This window comes from Lactuca saligna, chromosome 7 (assembly GCF_052625555.1).
Source record: "Lactuca saligna cultivar CGN05327 chromosome 7, ASM5262555v1, whole genome shotgun sequence".
NCBI lineage: Eukaryota > Viridiplantae > Streptophyta > Magnoliopsida > Asterales > Asteraceae > Lactuca > Lactuca saligna.
This window is the reverse complement of record NC_136423.1, coordinates 120,426,291-120,452,768: the sequence shown is the minus strand read 5'-3', so window position 1 is coordinate 120,452,768 and position 26,478 is coordinate 120,426,291. Positions and strand designations below refer to the sequence as shown.

At 34.3% G+C, this 26,478-nt stretch overlaps 1 pseudogene; it reads left to right on the top strand.

The window, feature by feature from the left end:
• LOC145007190 (zinc finger CCCH domain-containing protein 26-like) overlaps nt 1-23,107 on the top strand; it is a 42,616-nt pseudogene extending 19,509 nt beyond the window's left edge.
• Nucleotides 23,108-26,478: the final 3,371 nt, after the last annotated feature.

Here is a 26,478-nt window from a genome sequence, read left to right as displayed (position 1 = left end):
TTATGAATAATGATTGTTTGTGAAAATTTAAAATTTCTATGATATTTGGGATGTTACAAAAGCTCACTTGTCATTCTGTTAATCTCATATATAGCCTCTATTGTGGCCATCTTCTTAGTTGTCGTTCTTTTACTTATTTTTTTTCTTTTTCACTTATCCATCATCGACAATCATAAACACGCATCCCTTATTGAATTCATTCATTTTATCCTATAAATATCTCTTAGTCTTTCAATTTTAATTTAGGGCTTTTGTTAGATATGTCGTTAATTGGAGTTTATTTATATGTTCTTTACAAAATCAACAATCTAACGATTGCAGGTGTGTTGCATTTTCTACTTAATCCACTAATTCATCTGAAAAGAGATGTTTGGAAGAGTAGTTTTTAATTTTTTTTTCTGTATTTTAAATTACTTAATGGCCATAGAAGAGGAATTAGATCATTGAGTAGTTTGGAAATAAAAGATCCCCTTATTATCAAAAGAATCTGGTAAGTCGATTGAAAAACATATCATCTTCCTTTTACAATTTCTCTCTAGTTTAAAGCCTTTGTTTTTTCAATTATTGGGTTCTAATCAAATTTTTTTGGTGAGTTTTATTTATATGTCTTAGCCCTATTCAGATTCTGATTAGTAGTGGTTCATGTAGATACGTGTTTTGCTAAGGAGCATGAGTTATTAAAGGAGATCAGTGTAGAGCCTAATATATCAGTAGCTTTGTTAATGGTGCTAGAAAAACAAGAGGGTTGTGTTATCTTTTTTGATAATTCTTTTAACAATAAGGAAATCACTTATGGCTTCAATCGTTTTAACGTGTAATGCGTGTACTGTATTCTATCATAATTTATGTGTATTATGTTGCATATTCTATAAGGAGTTATTGGTATATAGCCCAATTTAAGTGTGTTATGTATTGTATTTTTTAGAATTTATTTATATGAATGTATTCTGTCATAATCTGTTTAAGAATGTTTATTAAAATTTATATTATTTAAACACACACACACACTTATATATATATATATATATATATATATATATATATATATATATATATATATATATATATATATATATATATATATATATATATATGTAACACCCATTAAAATTAGGTCAATAACAATCACATGGGATTATGCCAATCATGTAATGTGATTTTGTTAAACTAGTAATGTGATAAACATACTATAAATTCTAATACAAGTATGAACTTTCATAAATAATTTATGATACAACTCAAAGTATAAGTCCATACGATTACAAAGTTATAGAGAACGTCTAAATCTGACTTCGCGTGAAGAAGTTATGATAAACCCTAACACTATAAATCTCTATAATAAGAAAATTTTAAAATAGACTTAGAATTAGCTATTGGAATCTAAAATAACGTTGTAGTACTCAGAATTAACTACGCATGGATATAAAGAAAGTTAAAAACGGAGTTCATATGCAAAAGTTATGACCTTCCGAAGTTACAGTTGTCTGAGAGCACGACACGTGTCAGAAACCCTAATCTGACTGGACTCATGATGTGAGCATCAAAACTCACAACATGAGGAGTCAAAATGCCACATTTCGAAGCTAGAAGTCTACGGAACAATAACCCAAAAGCTCACGACATCAGCAAGGTTTTCTCACGATGGGAGGACTCTGCAGGACACTATTTGAGGCTAGAAAAAATGCATTGAAGCTACGGGATGACTCTTGCTGTCACACCCCAAAACCGAAACGGCGGAAACGTTCTGGGCTGGATCACGTCATGTCAAATATCACAACATATGCAGTATAGTAATCAAAGTACAACAACCATTGCATTAATAGTAATAATTTTACATAGGTTACATTTCATAACATTATCAAAGTAAATACATAACATAACAAGATGCAGCTTGGTACTAGGTTGTCTTCGCAAAAGCTCCCGGGATGTACCTGTCTATCAATGACCTGAGAATACAAGTTATTTTGAAAGCGAGTATCAACATTTTTATAATGCCAGTGAGTTCATAAGTATTTAGTGTCATTAGTATAATTACACATTTTATATAGAATGACTTTATGAAAATTAGTAATCTAGAATCTACGGTGTATTAATGTTCTTTCCACAAAATCCTATATTTTATAAATAAAAGAAGTCTTCTACCAAGACCCGACATGTTTACGTTTTAAGGAGTAATTTTCCCCAAAAATACTATCATTTCCAAAATACAGTATTGACTTTAAAGGAATAATGAGGAAGTCACAAGTAAAAATACCAGGGAAAAATAATATATACCTTAGCAGTAATACTGCTAACTAATACAAAAGAAAACATAGACTCCAGGAAAGTATCGTATGAATGATACACCTGGCTCAGTCTAACAGAAGGAAACACAGACTCCAGACAGTATCGAATGAACGAGACAACTAGCAAAGCCTAAAACGAGAAGTGAATGTGAACTCGTATGTAACCATGCTGATCGACAATAGAGTATCCAATGACCTTCCAAGTCACGCGTAGAGGTAGTGGCATTATGTCACCCATGGGTCTTACTGGCGCTGACTGTAGCTAGTAGTCTGGGTGTGGGAGTGTCAGTCCCGTATAGATCTATACACATGATGTTTGCTCTCCTTCTCGGAGACTCTAGTTACACGGTGATGGCGCTATGAGGCATCGTAGAGGGAAATAGTGTGTCACATTCTAAAGTAAAAGAGAGAGATAGAGAGAGAAATAGAGAGAGCAATAGAGAGAGATATAGAGTGAGAGATAGAGGGAGAGATAGAGTGAGAGATAGAGATAGAGATAGAGGAAGAGATGGAGATAGAGATAGTGATAGAGATAGAGGGAGAGATAGAGAGAGAGAGAGAGAGACATATAAAGAGATATAGAGTCTCCTAACTATTCCTATAATAGTTACTAGGGTTCCAGAAACATGAATAATAGAAAGATGCCTTTAATACCCAAAGGCGATGAACTGGCTGAGAGAGAGAGAGAGATTCTATGTCCACATATGTATAAATGATATATAATTAATGTTTAAACGACCTTCGGATGGATATCTGATACCCACGAGTCCACATCCAAACGAGGAAAAGGAAATAGGGTGAACTAGCCTTCCTAAGTCCTTTAAACATTATTTATATAATTATACAAATATAGGCATGCATTTAATGAAATAAAAGCATAGAAGAAAACTTTAGTAAAACCTTTACACTTAAGATATTTACGACTTGATGTCATTTTGTAAAAAAAAAGCTTTGAAAACCTTTGGAAATCATTTGAAAAACCTTTCATAAACAACTCTGAAAAGGGTTTTTATAAAACACTTTAAGTGAAGAAAGACCTTTGGAAAACCTTTAATAAGACATTACGACCGAATGTCTCTTTAGTAAATGAACTTTGGAAAATTTTGGATAACCTTTAATGATCTAAAAAGGGATATTCATAATTTAACGAGATTCGAAAACATGATTTGAAAATCTTAATCTGGATAAAACAATTTAACATGCAAAAGTCTAATTTTCTATACAGTTATTAATCACATGCAATTTATCTAATAACTGTACATTTGAACTTGTATTCCCCCCTATAAAAGCAGGTAAAATCATTTAAAAGGTTAATTCAGGGGTATGAACTCACCTGTGGCGAGTGGATCGGATGGAAGTGTTGGTCGAGTGCTAGGTGTCAAGTGAGGACTTAAACACACTTAATGACCAAGTAACATATGAATACATATTTTTACATACAATTAGTGATTATAATACTAATTAAACACGTATAAGCATCCAAATGTGCGGAAAACACTTTGGTCAAGTGCTAGGAGGTTATTGAGTTGCAATAAGGGAGTGTATGGCCTAGTTAGGGAGTTTACTCTTGAAGAGTAAACTCCCTAACTAGGCCATACACTCCCTTATTGCAACCCAATAGCCTCCATAAAGAGTAAACTCTTTATGGAGATTTCGGCCCAAAGACCATATCCCCATGAGTTTACGGCTGTAAACTCATGGGTGATGTGTTCTTGGATGCTTAAAGGTCTTACAACACTTGTGGAATTAGGCTAGGTTTTATTCTAGGGCATAGGAAGTGGTTAAGTCCTCAAATGGACCACTTATGGGATTTTATGGTTGTAATCATAGAGTTTACGGCCATAAACTCTTACTTGTCCCTTCCTTTTGTGTTTTGATGGTTCTAGTTTAACCATACTTGTTTCAAGTCAATATTACAAGTCATAAGGGGGTATTAGAGGCATCATATGACCATCTTATGGAGTTTACAACTATAAAATCTATGAGGGCATGGTTTCTTTGATGTTTAAGGTTCCTACTTCGATGGTGGTTGAATCTAGACATTAACCCAAGCCATATGAGGTGATTAAGGGTAAATTTAACACCTTAAATGGTGTTCACGGCCCATGAATAGGGGTTTACGGTCCAAGAGTGTTCTTGGGCTGTAAACTCATGTCTACTCCTCAAAAGACAAGGTTTTGGTATTCTAAGCTCATACATGCAAGTCCCCAAGTCATAGCTAAGCACTAAAAGTGATTTGGAAGGGTTTTGGGGCTTCAAAACCCCATTTTTGAGTGTTTGCGGTTTGGGGTTGTTCTATGGACGTAAACTCTTAACCTTGAGGCTTTTGGATGATTTAAACACAAATTTGCATGTATAACAAGCTAGGATAGATTACTTACGATTTTGGAGCTCGAACTGGGCGTTTTTTGGATTGAAAGCAACTTGTATAGAGAGAGAGTGGAAAGGGTGTAAATGAGGTTCACTCACCCTTATATAGGGTTTGAGTTTGTGGCTCGCTGGAAATCTACCCGATACTGATGTTGAATGGGGCTTTTGGTCGTACCCGATTGGGTGGTCGTAACTCGACGGGGACATGAATTAGAAACTTTTAAAAAAAGAATATCGAGGGCTTTTCACGTGTTTCTAATGCATTTGGACACTCATGAAGTTATAATAGAAGTCCTAATTTAATTAACCTAATACATATGGTTAACGGAACAATTTATAAGAATGAGTTTTATTAACGGAAAAGGGTTTACTGTGACGGGATAATTTTCAGGTTATCACATTATCCCCCCGTTAGAGGGAATTTCATCCCGAAATTAGGGTTTTGGCAAGGTAGTAGGCATCAACAATTGGGTAGAGAGATGAGGGTACTTCATATTCGGTTGGTCTTCGTGCTTCCAAGTGAACTTCAACCTTCGCTTGGCGTTCCAACAACCTTCACTTAACGGGATGCGGATTTCGTTTCATTCAGTTGATCGCTCAGATCGCGATTCCTATAGGTTTCTTTACGAAGTTAGGGTTCCCAATGATTTCTACCAAGATTAGTGGGATTTAGAGAGTTACGTCGGTCAAGCACTTTTTCAAGTCTAGGATGTGGACTGACTTGGGGTGAAACTTATGGAATTTCGAAAGTAGTCATGGTCTGGTGAGGGTTGGACCTATTTTTGTAAAGAATCTAAAATGGTCCTAAGCTCTCAGAAAGATAGAGCTTTTCAATATTTAGAGCATAACATACTTCTATGGCGAGATCATTACTGGCGTGACCATCATTTTGAAGTTCCAGATGTCCACTCATACTGGCGGTGTGGTTCTTCGGGTTGGTTCATAGAAGGCTCGAGTCATCCTTGGATTTGAGTTTCCTACTGATTGGCTTTTAGAGGTTTTCTAGATCATCGGATGAATTGGATGTCTACGGGTATCTATTTTCTGCAGGGTGTCTATCTCAACCTAGTGTAAAATGAACCTGCACTTCTGATTCTTGAGATGTTTCTAATGGAAACTTTACATCAACGTCTAGTTGACACTTTCACAATATGATTCCTAACAGGAAAGAATCATACTCTTACTTGCTTTGTTGTTTCATGAATATCAATCTCTACTTAGGGCTAACTCAGTCCTTAGAGATTTTCTGAAGTGTTGGTCTATCTCGGGAGGTGTTTCTACTATTTCTGTGCGAGATAGTATCCTTGGAACACCTAGTAGTCCAATGAATCTCTAGGACATGCCCTATTCTCTAAGGTGTCAGTTCATTCCAATTGCAGAAAGCGCGTTTTCTTGTGTAACCCATCGACTAACACTTAGACCGGTGTTGAGTCTATAATCTCTCCAGGATATGGGTTATAAGGCTTAATGCAATCTACTTTCGGGCTTTATTCAAGTATTCTTGGCTACGGAGGTTATCCTGTGGTTCTTGACATTCTAGTATTTACTTCGGAGAATGCAGTCTATCGTCTATAGGGTGACGGTGACTTCTTCCATGTGCGGAGGCAGAGTGTCCTAGGCACTACTCGTCAGTAATGGGGTGGACGAAGTCCTTAGTGGTGCGTGCATCTTCTGCAACTACTCTTCCGGTGTTCCTGAGTTTCCTCGATTTAGATTTAGTCTAGAAAGTATAGGGTTCCATTACCCGGAACTTCTAATTTCCTCATCCATTCTTCTCGGGGTTTAACTTATCGCAGCTTCCAGGTTTCCAAGATATCTACTGAGATGCTTAAATCGTGGGATTAAGCGTGAATGGATGGTCGTAGTCAATGTCCTTGACTCTTACGACTTGATTTACTTTTTCCAACTTAGGGTGTTAGCTACTATGTTGGCTTAACCGGGATGACAACAATTTCGGATTTGTGGTCATTTTAGTAGCTCAACCCGCAGTGGTTCCCTTGACTCTAGTTCATATTCTATGGGATAGGATGAAGGGTCGTATTATACAGTTCGTAGTGGAGCTTATACTTGGCTTAACCACTAATACTTGGTGTATCCAAGTCGTATATAATTGAGATCGATGGGATGTTCAGTTGTGCAACTCTACCCCAGACCCACAACCCAACGAGGAACAGGGAGTAAGGAGGAAGCACACATCTTAAATCTTTTTGATCTAAATTATATACCATTCTTACGCATATACTCAGTTAATAGTAGTCAATCCCCTGAGTTCTTTCCTCTTGATTCACGAACCTGATTGTGAGGTGCTAAGGCTCTTCCTGGGGGTCTACGGAGTAGGTTTCGGGTGGTTATCGTCTTTTGGAATGCCTGCAGTGCCTTTTCGCTTCAGGTTCTATCTATCTATGAAAGGGTTGGTTAAAAGCTCGCGATACCTTACTCAGGGGTATTTCGGGAGGTTTTAGATAAGAGAGATGACTGATGGATCGCATTAGGTTTTATTATTAGGTTCGGAAGAACCCGTATTTGCCGAAATGGCTACAGTGAAAGTTCTTTTTACACAACACTAGGAATTTACACATGGTTGTACTACGTCGAACCATGATTAATAGAGGCGTCGAAGTTAGCATACATCGACATGATATAGAATGAGGGTCCATAGAGCTATGTGCTGAACGGGCACACAGGTTCTTGGCATCTTGGGTTTCGTCCTGTGTATTACTGTCGCGGAGACTTGGACCGATAGAGTCGATGCGAAACTATAGAGGGTTCTGATGTTTCGGAATAATGTACTTGTCATGAATGGATTCTCACGAGGCCTTTCTATAATCGCCTAGCATACACTAGTCATGTATAATTAAGGTGGGAAGGACTGTTGACTGAGTGACTCCTCCCTAAATCCACAACCAAACGAGGAACGGGAAATAAGGCAGCATCACTCACTCGAGGTCTATCCTTCTTAATTATACATGGCTTTAACGTGTATATCGAGCCATTATAGCTTTACCTGATGAAATTTTTAAATCTTACAATAGTGTTACGACTTTCGCCTTAACGAGAGAGTAATTACAATCATAATTAGTTATTTCATGTTTTCGGTTAGTTATTTAGGATTAAGAGACGTACCAAAATTTCTACCGGCTTCCTTGATACTTCTCCCTAGGCATTCGGGTTATACTACTCCTATGCCGTTGTCGTTTCCTTCAGTTGGGCAATCCTTCTTGAAGTGTCCAATCTCACCACATAGGTGGCATACTGGACTGGTTGCCACATTTGTGGTTGATGTAATGAACTCAACCGGGGTTCTACAGAATTGGTCGACATGCCCCTTCATGTTGCACCTAACACAAAAGAGTCCTCACCGGGTACCATGATGATGGTAGTTACACTTGCTGCAGTGGGGGAGGCTTCTTAGGTATGGTCTTCCAGGTGTCGGGATGGAAGGGTTGGTAGGGGTATTGACTGTCTCAGCTCGTTGTCCTTCGGAAGGTCCTTGAGTCGAGGTACTTCGTTCCTCATTCTTGAGCTTTCTCTTCAGTGGCTTTGGTTGGGGTTCTTGGGTGGCTGGGTACGCAGGTATTGGTTGCTGCTGTCCATTGTTAAGATCGGAAATCTTGATAGGGCTCCTGCTAACACTGGTGTTGTTAGCATTCATATGAGCCATGACAGTTGCTATGGCTGCCGAGACTGCAACTTGGTGTTGGATTAATTTCTAAGTCCATAACTATAATTGGTAAGACTTGACCTGACCCAGCATGGTCCATTTGGGTTGCATGGCATCATGCATTTTGATAGACTATAATGAGAGAAATAAGGCACTTATGGTTATTAATATATTATAATCTCCAGTATATTAATAATAAGAATAATAAGATTATTTAATTAGTATTGATCAAGAATTAATCTAGGATTACTTAAGTGATCAAAAGAAGACTAATTAAATATATGGGTTGATTGTACAAATCATCCATACTTATATAGTGGGCTAATGCTCCATGGATTATCTAGTTGGGCTAAAACCCATATGATGCTCCATGGATGATCCATGGTGTTTTTGTACCCATGGATCATGGAAATGAAAGGCCATGTCAATTAGGGTTTACATGGTGTAACCCTAACTATATAAGCATCTTATTCTTGACCAAAATCGGCTACTAGAGAGAGTAAGATAGGGCTAGCCAATTTCATGAAGTGTAGATTTCTCTCAAGTTATTCCAAGTGTATTTGGTGTTGTGTGAACCATTTGAGGTGTCACACTTGGGGCACTAGGCACTCAAGCTTCATGAAGACATTCTACATCAAAGAGGTATGTATTCTATCTTGTTATATTGATAGTTTTGTATGCTAGATTAAGATAATACCTTGGAAAGTTCTTATTTGCATGTATACTAGAGAAAACATAGATCCAAGGTATTTAGGGTTGCATGTACACTTAGGAGTGTTAGGATGCTCATAACCCAATAGTGGTATCAGAGCCTAGGCTTGTTTTCTATTATACTTGATGCAAATTGCTGAAAAATGCGATTTTCTGGCTTTCTGGGCACTGGACTCGCCGAGTCCATGAGTAAAATCATCCTACTCGCCGAGTAGGTTCATGCACTCGCCGAGTAGGAGCCCCATACAACATATTTTCGAGGTTTTTGGCTAGAAATGGACTAGGAACATTACCCTAAGTTGTTTTTGAACTTATAAACTTGTTTTTGATGTGGTAATGTTCATGCTAATCCAATTTCAAAGATAATTGTCAATAGATTCATGTTTTGTATTAGTTTAAGGTTTAGACTAATTACATGAAAATGTTTGATTTGAATTATCTTGTTCTTATGAGTTGGTTAGATTAATAGAAAAGTTGAGTGAAATAGTTGTTTTCAATCCAAATTAATCTAAGAGTTGATTCTAAAATGTGTTTTTGTAACTTGTCCTCAACTTATATGAAAAGTCACATTTAAGTTTCATAAAACTCATAAAAGTTGGCAAAGGTTACAAAAAGAAGAGTCTAGTTCTAATTAAATGGTTTTATGACTCCATAACTTGTCCTCAAGTTATGGAGCACCAAGAGTCTCTTCATTAAATAATAAATAAATAAAAAGTGTAACCTTAATTAATTCCATAAGTTATAAAATAAAGAAAAGTTAATTCTTTTATTAGTTTAAAGTCTTCCATAACTTGTCCTCAAGTTATGGAACTTGAAGAGTTTTCGGATTAAAACTACTTTAAACACATAAGTTATGGAATTAATTAGTTTTGAATAGTTTCAAAACTTGCCCTCAAGTTTTGGAATTTGTAAAGTTTTCTCTTATGAATACTTTAATTCCAAGTTAGCCCTTAGAATTTTAAGAGTGAAAATTCAACCCTTATACTTTATTATTATAAGTTAATAATATATATATATATATATATATATATATATGTATAAGAGTAAAGTCAGTCTTACTGCTAGTACGCCTCATTCACGAAGTCGGTCTATAAGGTGGGTATAAGGTTGTTGCCTATAAAATGGCAACTTAATGGGTGTCCACTCTCACCCACTGCTTGCTTGACTAGTTGAGGGTCATTAGCTGAACGGGTTTGACAGGACTATAATTCTCCCTTCATTAAAAGTATTAATGATAAATACTAAGTAACTAAACTCTTAATAATACCCAATCTTAGTTACTTAGGAAAATGTGAATAAGGTGCTAATCCATGAAATTACACTTTTCACTTTGTTTAAGTCGGTTAGTGGAGCGTGTGTGGTTAACTGGCACACTAACTCGTATTTAACAAGGTAGGCAAAGGGTAACTTAACATTTATCATAGTATCGATGGAGCGTGTGTGGTTAACCGGCACATCGATTGAGGGGTAAACATTTAAGGGTACCAAGTAATTTGCATGGTTACTTCGCACCTTGTTTTGTGATCCTCGACATCCCAGTCATAAAACCTGAAGGGCACACTCGAGATTGAAACATGCCATTGAACAGTTCAGTGAATCTCAAAGATCTAGGAGTTTCAAAACCAATTAAAACCTAATTTCTATTTTGTTTTTCATGGTGGAAATTGGTGAATCGCCATTCACCTACCTTCAAATATTTTATAGCTTGGATTATGGCATCCCTCTTCTAAGTTATAAAATAGTTTGTTGGGTCCTAGCCTTAATATTTCAGATTGGGTGTCATATTAAGGACTTTAGATCAACTATCTTGAATATCTCCCAAAACATGTCTGGTTTAGACATTTATGATATTCCAAATCTCTTGAAACAAGCTTTCCTAAATGAAGATGATGTCCCTTGGAAATCATACTTCTTTCACCTCCTCAAATTATTCTCCCTAACCCACTAGTTCAAAGTCACTCAAGCCCTATTGGCAAGGCAAGGTCTAGGTGTGATCACATCTTGGAGATGTAGTCACATATTGACAAGTCGGGAGAGAAGGGTGTCAAAGTCTTGAGAAAGTTGGTGGTTCAACTACTTTCTAAGTCACATAGTGAGTTCTTTTGGAACACCTATGAAATAGACTATGACAAGACCCTTAATGATCTTATATATTTGTTAAGATCAACTTCCTTGAAACTTGATGGACATTGACAATAGTGACACAGGAAATCCAGAAAAGCATTCTCTTCCCAATGGAAAGGGATCGGCCATAGTCAACTCGGTTGAACAAATGGTAAAGAGAAAAGCTAATTCTGTGATAGTCCCGTGTACCATTATCAAAGGGTCCATATGTTTATATTGCCAAAGGAAGGGGCATTGGTTGCGAAGCTGCCAAATTTACCTAAGGAGGTTAAAGTCAATAAGCTTGACTCTACTTCAGGTAAAGTCCACTATCTAACTCTGTTAAATTTCTGTTATGAGATTCCTGATACATGATGTGACTGGGTCACATGGTAATGTTTTAAAAATCAAAGAAAAGTGAAGAAACTTAAAGAAAGAATATGTTGAATCTGATTGCATAAATGGATTTCTATCGCGTAGTTTGAAGATCGGATTCTTGAGCTACTTCTTAGGAGTTATGAGATATTGCTTAGGAATAGATAACAACAAGTTTTCATATAGATTGTAAGGATAAGTTTTTCCGTATAGTTTTAAAATAAAAGAAAATTTTTAATTTTATTTTAAAATATCCTTACAATGGCATTTGAGGAAAAATTGTTGCTTATATGATTCCATTAATAGCAAGAGTGGAAATATGAAATTGATTCCTTCATTTGTGGTAAAGTATAAATTTACTAAATAACGAAAGATTCTCATCACCCAAGTCTCAATTGGACCGGAACTTGGAAGCATGCAATTTGTATAGCATGATGAATAAGAACTTTCAAGTATTGGAAAATTAAGACTAATTATTTGTTCACATGGATGTGTGAGTTAAGTAAAGGACTAAGGGATGGAGTACACATTCTTGTACACTGGTCAAGTCCACCACAAAAGATCAATAAGATTATTCATCATAATTTACTAATGTTCCGTAAATATGATTATACTTACAAGCTTAAGTGTAATTCTGAGTCATTGGAAAAAGGTTCCAATGTAAGGCATAGCGAATAAGAAGAATCAAATTAGGTAGAAGGATAGAAGTTTCTCAAATCTGAAAAGATGGGAGAGTACTTTCGTATCAGTTTTTATGATCATCATAATGATTAAGAAACCATAGCACAATTATTTCTCTAAAGGAATCTTAGTGCATTCTTATGACTAAGAAGAGGAATCTTGAATTGTTAAAATTGTTAAATCAAGAATATGAGTCGTACTTCGTTCCAAAAACAATTCTTAGAGTTATACTCTAAAATTGTAACTTGAGTGACATGTCTTAAAGAAGGTTTAAAACACTTGTCAAATGTAAGAGTAAAAGTATCCTACTCTTGTACAATTGAAATTGGTAAGTTGTGATGTTTTGGATAAAACAAATACCAACTAAATCCAATAGTGAGAAGTGTTTGTCTTGATTAGAATCTACACTATCTCTTGAATATTTGAAAAGAGATTCTTATATGTCAAGAGGACAGTGGGAGTCTTAAAGGTCTTGAAAGTCTCAAGAACTAATCAAGAATAGAACCTGAAGTTCTTGTCTAGCACACGACTTGAGGTTTATAACCTATCGTGTTGACATATTATGTGCCCATTCCAGTTAAAGTTGGCTTTGCATATGAGTTCTTAGAGTTCTCAATTTGTTGCACAACAACTTGGAAGCAATGACAGGCCCTTAAGCTGCTAGGTGGCAAGAAGTTAAGATTGAGTTCAGTCCATATGAGTTTGGATTTGTCATTATCCTTGTCTTGTGACTATTGTTTTGACAATTCACATGGATAAGAACACATACACCATTAAAAATCTAAGTGTCATAAGGTTTCTCTCCGATTCATGAAAATGATGGTGAGGAAACACTTTCACTAGGTAGATTTTAGCTAGATAGCAATTGTGATATTTGCATTCTCAAATTCGTTAGTGGAGCGTATGTGGTTTACCAGCACACTAACCTGGACTTGTGAGAAGTGGAAAAAAGGTCTAACCATTATGATTACAGCATCCCTCTTCATAATTGTTTAGACACACAAGTGTGCTATCTAAGGGAAGGTGTATGATTTTGATAAAGTCTTATCAAAACAATCTAGTATCAGAAATCTGAATTTTGGTAAGAAAGTCAGCTGATTTCTGAATACATGTCAAAGCTAGTGGGAGCATAAGTGTTATGTTAATAATCATCATGTTAGTGGGAGCATGATAATTATGATAAGTATTGCAAGTTAGCAATGTTAATTATAGAAAACAAAAGGTTTCAATTGGGAAAAGTTGTTTTGCTATAATTAAGGGAGACGAAACTATACTTCATCTCAAATTTATAAGCTTAGATCATGAGGCTTTAATCATTTAGTCAAGGATATATATATATATATATATATATATATATATATATATATATATATATATATATATATATGAATTTCATGTTGGAATAGCTCAACATAAGGAAATTCTGTATATGGGTCCATTATTTGCGTTCTTAAATTCGATTATGATTACGGCATCCCTTTTCATAATCTGAATTATGAGAACTTGGAAAATAGAAATGGAAATGTTATAGCAAAAGACTGGTTTAGTCTTTATGTGAGACATCATGAATCGTGTCCCATATGCTTCGGATATAGGATCGATTACACGTGCTATATTAATCCATTCTAAAATTTTCCAAATGCCAGGGGCATCAAGAAGGGAAAAGGTTTAGAACCGGATCTGACTAAAAGGATTAAACAATTGTCGAGGACAATCTAAGGCTTACCAAAGATTGGTTGCTCAAGGACAGTTGGAAGTGTAGTGATAATTCTGGAAGGGCCATATTGACATAATCTGTAAGGAGGCAACTCTTGTTCAGAAGTGATAAGTCAAAATGGAATATGGAAAGGTTTCAAAGTTAGAATTTTCAATTTGTGTAAGATTAAGGAAACTTAATGCAAGAAGGATGTTTCCAAGGAGTTGATCTCCTTTGGAAGGCTCTGTAATGGTTGTTGTCAAGTCTTTATGACTTTGTGCATAATCATTACAAGAGGACCAATGCATATAAGTTTAGAATCTAACAAATTTCAGCAAAGGCATGAATTTGGAATTCCTGCATATGCAGTAAGGATTTGGGAGTGTGAAAAGAGGATCATTGGAGTTATGTTTAATTGATATAGTTCACAAAGTGAAGATCATAAACAAACATAGTATGCATACTTGGTGTATGGCATGACTAGTGTTTAGAAAACATAGTGTACATGCTTGGAGCATGGGACAACTATTGTTTTAAATTCAAGAATAAAGTTGATAGCTGAAACAGTATACAATGAATAAAGTGTAATCATATGGTGATAAATAAAAGGTGTTTTATTTATGTTCATAGGTTTTGATACCATATTGGATTCAATTATTATTGTGTTTCACTTCGCATGTTTTGACTTCCCGAATAAACTAGGTTATTCTTCCGGAATGACTAAGTTATTCAAACTATCCACAGTCGGTCATATGTTGGAAGTAGATATGAATTAAGACTATCATGGGTTGGCTTGTAGAGGTCTAAGGTGTTGGACAAAGGGCTACAACACTCATGAGTGCTCATAAGTTCTGAGTATTGGATCCAACCCGCGCTCATTGGAATCACTTCATGGATTTTATCACAAGTGATCATCAGACGATAATATCTTATATTCTTCAAACCTAGAGATATGAGTTGTTACTATGAGTTGGTTGTACATTGATTGCACGAAAACGCATTCGGTAACTCAGTGCTATAAAACGTGCCTTTGTGTATGATTCAACAAGTAGTAGAACGAACCATATGAGTTGAAGTTTATCGATTCCTTTTACCTTCGGGATAAAAGCGATATCTGTGGGCCCCTCGATGATTTGATGATGACAAATGCAAGTGCTCGGCCGGGCCAGGACTGATTTGATTTGTTCAATTAGTCAGTCATCATAAATCGGAAATAGGGAAACAACAAATGGACAGAGAGAATGATTATAACCCATGTCTCAGTCCATATGATATCTAGAATGGAGGAATATATGATCCCTTATCTAATGGACAAGTCACTGACAAAGGTCAGAGTTCGTCTACAAGGTCAGAGTTCGATAGAAGCTTTTGAGAGCTACGATTGCCAGTCGGTTCCTGAAGTCATACGCAATATTAGTTTTAGACTTATCCAAGTGGGAGATTGTTGGATTAATGTCTAAGTCCATAACTATAATTGGTAAGACTTAACCCGACCCGGCATGGTCCATTTGGGTTGCATGGCATCATGCATTTGGATAGACTATAATGAGAGAAATAAGGCACTTATGGTTATTAATATATTATAAGTTCTAGTATATTAATAATAAGAATAATAAGATTATTTAATTAGTATTGATCAAGAATTAATCTAGGATTAATTAAGTGATCAAAAGAAGACTAATTAAATATATGGGTTGATTGTACAAATCATCCATACTTATATAGTAGGCTAATACTCCATGGATTCTCTAGTTGGGCTAAAACCCATATGATGCTCCATGGTGTTTTTGTACCCATGGATCATGGAAATGAAAGGCCATGTTAATTAGGGTTTACATGGTGTAACCCTAACTATATAAGCATCTTATTCTTGACCAAAATCGGCTACTAGAGAGAGTAAGAAAGGGCTAGCCGATTTCATGAAGTGTAGATTTCTCTCAAGTTATTACAAGTGTATTTGGTGTTGTGTGAACCATTTGAGGTGTCACACTTGGGGCACTAGGCACTCAAGCTTCATGAAGACATTCTACATCAAAGAGGTATGTATTCTATCTTGTTATATTGATAGTTTTGTATGCTAGATTAGGATAATACCTTGGAAAGTTCTTATTTGCATGTATAATAGAGAAAACATCGATCCAAGGTATTTAGGGTTGCATGTACACAAAGGAGTGTTAGAATGCTCATAACCCAACACTTGGAACGTAGCTTCATCGAATAGGAGAGTTGGTTTCTTGTCAGCGGATTGGTTACATTTCTTCAGAGGCATGGTTTTTCCTACATGAAAAGGAACACAAGCTGATGAGAGATGGTGGTTAACCCTGGACGTATCTATCTTTCCTATAATAGGAAATAATTTTTCCAGTGCCTTGGATATTGGTTATCTGAGTTTCGACCTACATCCCTATGATGTAGTCCGGGTTTCAAGGTAGGAGTAAGAGTATCGGAAAGCCATAAGATGGGGGTCATTCCTACTAATTTATCTTTATATTGGAGAGATTCTCTCTCTGGTTTTGGAAAGATTTGAGGACAGTTCGGAACGAAGATCACGGGAAAAAAGGATCATGAAGACTTATGGCTAAACACTCTCAATCGAGGTTTTGGGATTCAATCTAATCGTATTATTTGCGACGGGGAAAGGCGATTTGCCTAGAACATAGTGTTAGTGTAATCACTAACTCACTAAGTTGTATTATTTTATGGGTGTATTAGCATGACAACAACGAGGAAAAGACACTTCTCGGGTTCCATGTATTGGCTCCCTCTGTTTACCTCTTATCCTTGACTGGGATCGGTGTTGGCTTCCTTCGGATAGTTACCTAGGGTTCTCCTCTCATGTAGATATATTGAATTTCCACTCCGTCTTACTTCCGATTCTGACTCTGAGTGTCATCCCTTCATGATGGATGACTGGAAATCTCGAAAGTTCAGGCGAATTTCCCACCGATGTCCCTAAAAGGTATAGGTACTTGGTGGTTTCAATAGTCGCATCCTAGTTCATTTATTTCTGAACTGGAAATCTTCTCAATGAACTTATATTGGGTATGTATCAACTCTTCTATCGAACACTGAAGTGGATAAGGTTTTCTACAGGGTTCGTGTGAGAATAGAAATGTCTAATGAATCCTAAGAGATTATTAAAACATTTGACTGGGTGATCCATATCGAGTCCTGCTACAATTACATAAGGTACACAAATTATATATAGCTTAGATCCGATAGGCCTTCGAATATGTGATACTACTCTATATCCACATCCCAACGAGGAAAGGAAGTAGAGTGAAACCACACATTCTTAGCCTATGGGATCCTTACTATGCAAAATCTTGGAAGTATACCCTCTGCAATCATAGGTATATCAATAAGGGATCTTTTTAATTTTTCACACAAGGTTATCTACGAGTCCTAAAATACCCCTATGGTATTTTAATTACTTGATTGGCTCTTAACTTCTGAATATAATTCTGGGATTAATGTGAGTCTTTTATTATTCCAAAATACTCCCATAGTATTTTTAAACTTTATGTTTGGCTCTAGAATTCCTGTTTGGTAAGTTTCAGATTCGTTGCAACACCACCATCACTCCCAAGCACACGTTGGTCGCATCTCGAATAAATGTAGTTGATCAGATTACATTTATTCCAGCTTACGATTACAAAACTTCCCAGGATTGACGGTAATGGTCAACATCCAAAGAATTTTATATTTTTTGTCTTGTGATAATTTTGTTCGAGTGTTTAGATTCTGGATGTTCTTATACTTTGGTAAAATATGGTTATATTTTAAAGTATAATTATTGGTCATCGTTTTTTTATCCCTATGTGTTTATAGGTTGTATATCTTTTATGAATTGATATACTGAGCTCACTATAAACATTGCTCTGATACCAATCTGTCACACCGCAAAACCGAAACGGTGGAAACATTCTGGGGTGGATGACTTCATGTCAAATATCACAACATATGCAGTATAGTAATCAAAGTACACCAACCATTGCATTAATAGTAATAATTTTACGTAGGTTCCATTTCATAGCATTATCAAAGTAAATACATAACATAACAAGATGCAGCTTGGTACTAGGCTGTCTTCGCAAAAGCTCCCGGGATGTACCTGTCTATCGATGACTTGAGAATACAAGTTATTTTGAAAGCGAGTATCAGCATTTTTAAAATGCCGGTGATTTCATAAGTATTTAGTTTCATTAGTATAATTACACATTTTATTCAGAATGACTTTATGAAAATTAGTAATCTAGAATCTACGGTGTATTAGTGTTCTTTCCAGAAAATCCTATATTTTCTAAATAAAAGAAGTCTTCTACCAAGACCTGAAGGGTTTATGTTTTAAGGAGTAATTTTCCCCAAGCATACAATCATTTCCAAAATACAGTATTGACTTTAAAGGAATAATGAGGAAGTCACAAGTAAAAATACCAGGGAAAAATAATATATACCCTAGCAATAACACTACTGACTAATACAAAAGAAAACATAGACTCCAGGAAAGTATCGTATGAATGATACGCCTGGCTCAGTCTAACACAAGGATACATAGACTCAAGACAGTATCGAATGAACGACACAGCTAGCAAAGTCTAAGACAAGAAGTGAATGTGAACTCGTATGTAACCATGCTGATCGATAATAGAGTATCCAATGACCTTCCAGGTAACGCATAGATGTAGTGGCATTATATCACCCATGGGCCTTACTGGCGCGGACTGTAGCTAGTAATCTGGGTGTGGGAGTGTCAGTCCCGTATAGATCTATACACATGATGTTCGCTCCCCTTCCCGGAGGCTCTGGTTACATGGCGATGGCGCTATGAGGCGTCGTAGAGGGAAATAGTGTGTCACTTTCTAAAGTAAAAAAGAGAGATAGAGAGAGAAATAGAGAGAGAGAGAGATAGATAGATAGATAGATAGATAGATAGAGAGAGATATAGAGTGAGAGATAGAGGGAGATATATAGTGAGAGATAGAGATAGAGGAAGAGATACAGAGAGAGAGAGATAGAGATAGAGATAGAGGGAGAGATAGAGAGAGATAGAGAGAGATATAGAATCTCCTAATTATTCGTATAATAGTTACTAGGGTTCCAAAAACATGAATAATAGAAAGATGCCTTTAATACCCAAAGGCGATGAACTGACTGAGAGAGAGAGAGAGAGAGCTTTTATGTCCACATATGTATACATGATATATAATTAATGTTTAAACAACCTTCGGACGGATATCCGATACCCACCAGACCACATCCTAAAGAGGAAAAGGAAATAGGGCGAACTAGCCTTCCTAAGCCCTTTAAACATTATTTATATAATTATACAAATATAGGAATGAATTTATTGAAATAAAAGCATAGAAGAAAACTTTAGTAAAACCTTTACACTTAAGTAATTTACGACTTGATGTCATTTTGTAAAACAAGCTTTGAAAACCTTTGGAAATCATTTGAAAAACCTTTTATAAACAGCTCTGAAAAGGGTTTTTATAAAACAGTTTAGGTGACGAAAGACCTTTGGAAAACCTTTAATAAGACATTACGACTGGATGTCTCTTTAGTAAACGAACTTTGGAAAACTTTGGATAACCCCTAATGATCTAAAAAGGGATATTCATACTTTAACAATATTCGAAAACATGATTTGAAAATCTTAATCTGGATAAAACAGTTTAACATGCAAAAGTCTAATTTGCTATACAGTTATAAATCACATGAAATTTATCTAATAACTTTACAGTTCAACTTGTATTCTCCCCCCCCCCCCCCCCCCCACTATAAAAGCAGTTAAAATCATTTCAAAGGTTAATTTAGGGGTATGAACTCAACTGTGGCGAGTGGATCGGATGGTAGTGTCGGTCGAGTGCTCGGTGTCAAGTGAAGGCTTGAACACACTTAATGACCTAGTAACATATGAAGACATATTTTTACATACAATTAGTGATTATAATACTAATTAAACACGTATAAGGATCCTAGTGTGTGGAAAACACTTTGGTCAAGTGCTAGGAGGCTACTGGGTTGCAATAAGGGAGTGTATGGCCTAGTTAGGGAGTTTACTCCTCAAGAGTAAACTCTTTATGGACATTTCGGCCCAAAGACCATATCCCCATGAGTTTATGGACGTAAACTCATGGGTGGTGTGTTCTTCGATGCTTAAAGGTCTTACAACACTTGTGGAATTAGGCTAGGTTTAATTCTAGGGCATAGGAAATGGTTAGGTCCTCAAATGCACCACTTATGGGAGTTTACGGCTGTAAACATAGAGTCTACGGCCGTAAACTCTTACTTGTCCCTTCCTTTTGTGTTTTGATGGTTCTAGTTTAAGCATACTTGTTTCTAGTCAATTTTACTAGTCATAAGGGGTTGTTAGAGGCATCATATGACCATCTTATTGAGTTTACGGCCCAAGGACCATTTCCTTTGGGGTTTACGGCTGTAAACTCGATGAGGGCATGGTTTCTTTGATGTTTAAGGTACCTACTTCGATGGTGGTTGATTCTAGACATTAACCCAAGCCATAGGACGTGTTTAAGGGAAAATTTAACACCTTAAATGGAGTTCACGGCCCATGAAGAGGGGTTTACGGTCCAAGAGTGTTCTTGGGCCGTAAACTCATGTTTACTCCTTAAAAGACAATGTTTTGGTGTTCTAAGCTCATACATTCAAGTCCCCAGGTCATAGCTAAGCACTAGAAGTGATTTGGAAGGGTTTTAGGGCTTCAAAACCCCATTATGAGTGTTTTGCGTTTTGGGGTTGTTCTATGGCCATAAACTCTTAACTTTGAGGCTTTTGGATGATTTAAACATGAGTTTGCATGTAAAACAAGCTAAACAACAAGCTAGGATAGATTACTTACGATTTTGGAGCTCGAAATGGGCATTTTTGGATTGAAAGCAACTTGTAGAGAGAGAGAGTGTGTGTGGAAAGGGTGTAAATGAGGTTCACTCACCCTTATATAGGGTTTAAGTTTGTGGCTCGCTGGAAATCTACCCGATACTGACGTTGAACGGGGCTTTTGGTCGTACCCGATTAGGTGGTCGTAACTCGACGGGGCTGTGAATTAGAAACTTTTAAAAAAAGAATATCAAGGGCTTTTCATGTGTTTCTATTGCATTTGGACACTCATGAAGTTATATTAGAAGTCCCAGTTTAATTAACCTAATCCATATGGTTAACGGAACAATTTATAAGAACGAGTTTTATTAACGGAATAGGGTTTACTGTGACGGGATAAATTTTAGGTTGTCACACTTGCCATAGCTCACAACGTGAATCTATCATTCTCACGTCGTGAGAGGCCAATATATATCCAAGAAATCAACTCCATTCTGGTAAACACAGCAATTAATATTTACTCACCGAGAATTTTTGACGTTTGAATTGTTTATTTGCAAAGATCTAACCAATTTCATTCCAATCCGCTCATTTACGTTAGAATTGTTTATCAACACTTAATATTTATCCAAGAAATCGACGTTGTTGATCTCCTTGCTTTTTCAATAAGGGCTATATTAGACAAAAATTTATACAAATCCAAACAACAAGAAGATGTAAATGAAAATATAGGGACAAGCCATGATTCTGAGTAATTTACACTTTCAAATCAATTCTTTAGTTTTGAAGAACGCAATCATGCTTTGAATGCTATATTCATTAGTTTCTATATATATATATATATATATATATATATATATATATATATATATATATATATATATATATATATATATATATATATATATATATATATATATACACACGTAGGGAAAAGTGAATATACCCTTAAGGGTATATAAGCTTAGGTACCCAAACTCACCATAATAAGTCGTTTTCTTTGATATAATCATTATAATGTCCTTAAACTTCGACCCATAACTTGATTTACTTCCATGATTTTCAAAATTTCACTATTATCTTCCTTTTACATCACATATTTATGCCGAACACCTACTAGGCTATATAAATTATAGTTAAAAATGAAAATTATATAAAAGAAAGATAAATGTAAAATTTATAAAAATCTTAGAATTAAATCAAGTTAAAAGTTGAATTAGAAGAACATTGGACAATTACAATGTGTATATATGATATAAAACGATGTAATATGGTGAGTTTGGGTACCTAAGCTTATATACCCTTAAGGGTATATTCACTTTTCCCATATATATATATATATATATATATATATATATATATATATATATATATATATATATATATATATATATATATATATATGATGTTACTCTGTTACAATTTAATTTTATTTGTTTTATTTCCATTTTCATAATTCTTCTCTGTTTGTTTTTCCTTATCTCCCGGTTCACATTTTTGTACGATAATTTTGATTACTTTATCTCCCTCGCCCATCTTTTTCCGATCACGAACTGTTTGAATCCTGGGGTTTAATTGCTACAAAGTGTGTCTGATTTTTTTAATAAAATTCTTCAAATCATAGAAGCTGTAAGGCGATTGAGAATTCAAACAGATGGGAAAGAAGATGGAACTACCATGTCGGGTTCGATGCCCTACCCAGATCATCCAGGTGAACCCGATTGTATATTTTATTTAAGAACCGGCTCGTGTGACAATGCAAACATTCTTAGGTTTAATCATCCAACCTACATTGGACAGGTAATAAAAAAAAACCTTTTATTTTTCTCAATCGGAATAAAACGACTTTTGCTCTTCATGTTTGAAATTTGATTCTTAATCAGGCCAATCAACTTCAACTTGGAGGCGAGCCTCCAGAAAGCGTTGGAGAACCAGACTGTGTGGTAAGTCTCTTTTCCATCATGTTGACGATGATAGTTAGGGATAATTAAGTAATTTCACATCCTTTTTTCCAGTATTTTCTAAGGAGGGGTACTTGCAAATATGGATCAACCTGCAAATACAATCATCATCGTGATAGGAGAGGTGTTGGACTAGTGGTGTTAAACATGGTTGGGTTACCTATGAGACAAGTTGCTATTTACTACTCTTGATTTTCAATTTTGATTTTTCTTTAAAATGATAGTTTAAACTAACTTATAAACACTTAATTAGGTAGAAAAAGCTTGTGCACATTTCATTCTAACTGGATCTTGTAAACTTGTGGTGACATGAAATTTTCATCATCCACAACCATCAATGGATGTATTTAACATTCAATTGCCATATTTATCACAACTACCACCTCTTATATATCAATGGATCAATGGTGGTTCTACATAGTCATTACCTAGGGCAACATATGCATTTGCGGAGCCTTATAAGGCCAAGGGGGGCCTTCCCCCCCCCCCCCCTCTTAATTTTTTGTTTATAAATAGTGCTTATAGTTTCATTTTATACATTTTAGGCGAAAAAATATAAAATTTTGTTTTGGCCCCCTACTTACCAATTTTTATACATATTATATTTTCTCCCCCTCCCCCCCAAATCAAACGTTGAAGCTCCGCCCCTAAACATATGTTTCTGATCCTCTTTTACAGACTCCTTAAACTTATTTACCAATTGTTCTTCCTCATTCTAAAGGATTAGGCCCACACAAGGTTGGAGCACTTACATTGTAAGGTTAATTGATGTAAATTTTGGGTTTTTGTTTGTGGGTTATGAAAAGTATGATGTCTAAAAGAAAGTAAATTGTAATTTATTTTTTATTGAGTTAAAATATTGTGTCTGATATGGTGTTTTTTTGGTTTTGGGTTTTGGTCAGGGAAGTTTGACCTCCGTAAGTTCGGGCAGCATCTATGGTGGCCCGGGCAGCATCTATGGTGGCCTAGGCAACATTGAATAGTCCTATTCCTCTGGTTCTACTAATCTGCTCGACCAACCTGGGGAAACAGCATGTTGTTATTTTATGAACACCGGAAACTGCAAATATCATCACCTAAAGAAAAAGATTGCTCAATTTGCTGCTAGCTCTTTGTTATAATTATTTTCAATAGTCTATTTGAGTTTAACATCGTAGTGTCATAAATTTCCCTGTTATGTGTTCATTTATATAGCAACATACTTATATTTATTAACCGAAATGTCAACATACTAATATTTTTTGCAGAAATTACAATGTACGTATATTTATTGAGTAAAACAACAAACTACTTACAGAATAATAAAAATAAACTACCATGTATTCTATTTTTTTTTCACTAATGCAAACTTTATATCATCAAGGCTTTGGTTTTCGAGAGCATGGAGGCTAGGACTTGGAAATGCATATTTACAGCTATTACCATAAACATTTTGTGCATTTAAAAATAAACATTTTGTGATGCTCAAAATGAAATTATAATTCGTGATTTTGGTCTTGGTAAGCTATATATACTTTGTATATGCTATTCACAACTCATTATAATCTCTAAAAAACGAAGAAAAATAAAATAAAATAGATAAAACTGCAAAAATGGTCCCTGTGGTTTCTCATTTTATGTGGTTACGGTCCAAACGTTTGAAAAGTTGCAGATATGGTCCTTTTCAACAAGTGTTCTTGTGGTTTTGGTCCCTCATCCGTTAGTTGGCTGTTAACTTCCTTAAAATGACAATTTTACCTCCAGGGACCATTTTCGCAGTTTTATCTTTTAGCATACTATAAGGATCATTTTTGCATACATTCTTTTTTATTTTATTGAAGTATTATATATTAATATATATTATTTTTAATATATAATATTATATATTAATAAATATACTTTTATTGGATTATTAATTTATTTTAGTTGATTTCATTTAATTTTTTTTGTTGGAGTAAATCTTTTTTATTGAACTATTATATATCCATACTATAGTTTTTAATAAATAATATTTATATCATTATAAATATTATATTATTGGACTATTAATTTATTTTAGTTACTTTTTGTAATTCCTTTTTTTAATTATTTTTCATTGGATTATTACTTTTAATTTATTAGTTTATTCATATACTAAATATTGTTTTTTTTTATTATTATTAATTTATTTTAGTTAATTTTATTTTTAGTTTCTTTTTGTCGAAGTAATTCTTTTTATTGAATTATTATAAATTAGTACATATAGTTTTTAATATATAATACTTATATAAAATAAATATTATATTATGAGATTATTATATATTACAAAACATTATTTTGTTTCGATTATTAATTTCTTTTAATTTATTCTTTTTATAATTTTTTTTGGAGCAATTTTTTTTATTAGATTATTATATATCAATAAATATTATTTTTAATATATAGTATTTATATTACAATAAATAATACATTATTGGATTATTAATTTTTGTAATTTCTTTTTTGTTTTTTTGAATTATTAATTTATTGAATTATTACTTTTAAATTTATTATTTTTTAAGATAATAAATATTATCATATTGGATTTTTATTTTATTTTTAATGTATACTATTAATTGTTTTTAATTTTATTAGCACTACAATGTTGCGGAAATACATGAAAGTATCACTTATCATCGTAAAAAAATTGGTAGGATCACCTCTAAACACCTATATCGGAGTTTCAATAGATACCCTACCCTATTCCACCCAGCGTTGCTGATAGCCACCTACGACAACCTCTTCATAATCCACTGGAATCCTTCATATCCCACATAATGCACAACAAACCCTTATAAAAATTATAAGTGGTAGTGGTGACCGAGTGATGGTGGTGATATTTTTCATATGGTTTCTCATTATAAGCTACATGAAATGAAGGTGTTTGGCAATGATCCTAACGATTTCGATGATGAGAGACGACGATTTTATGTATCCCACGATTTTGTGGTGGAACCAATAAAATTAACAAGAAGTATTATTATAAATTAAAAATAAATTAATAATCCAATAAAATAATATTTAGTATATGTAGAAAGTAATAAATTAAAAGTAATAATCCAATAAAAATAGTTTAAAAAAAAGAAATTACAAAATTAACTGCAAGAAAATAATAATCCAAAAATCTAATATTTATTATGATATAAATATTATATACTAAAAAATATATGTACTGATTTATAATAATTCAATAAAAAAAAATTACTTCGACAAAAAGAATAATTAAAAATAGAATTAACTAAAATAAATTAATAATCCAAATAAAAAAATATTTAGTATATGAATAAAATAATAAATTAAACGTAATAATCCAATAAAAAATAATAAATTAAACGTAATAATCCAATAAAAAATAATTAAAAAAAGAATTATAAAAATTAACTAAAAAAATTGATAATCCAATAATATAATATTTATTATGATATAAATATTATTTTTTAAAAACTATATGTATTGACATATAATAATTCAATAAAAAATAATTATTCCAACAAAAAAAATAAACGAAATCAACTAAAATAAATTAATAATCCAATAAAAGAATATTTATTAATATATAATATTATATATTAAAATAATATATATTAATATATAATACTTCAATAAAATAAAAAAGAATGTAAAAGACAAAACTAATTGTCATTTTAAAAAAGTTAACAACCAACTAACGAACGAGGGACCAAAACCACAACAAACTTGTTGAAAAAAATCATATCTGCAATTTTTCAAACGTTTGGACTGTAACCACATAAAATAAGAAACCACAAGGACCATTTTTGCAGTTTTATCAATAAA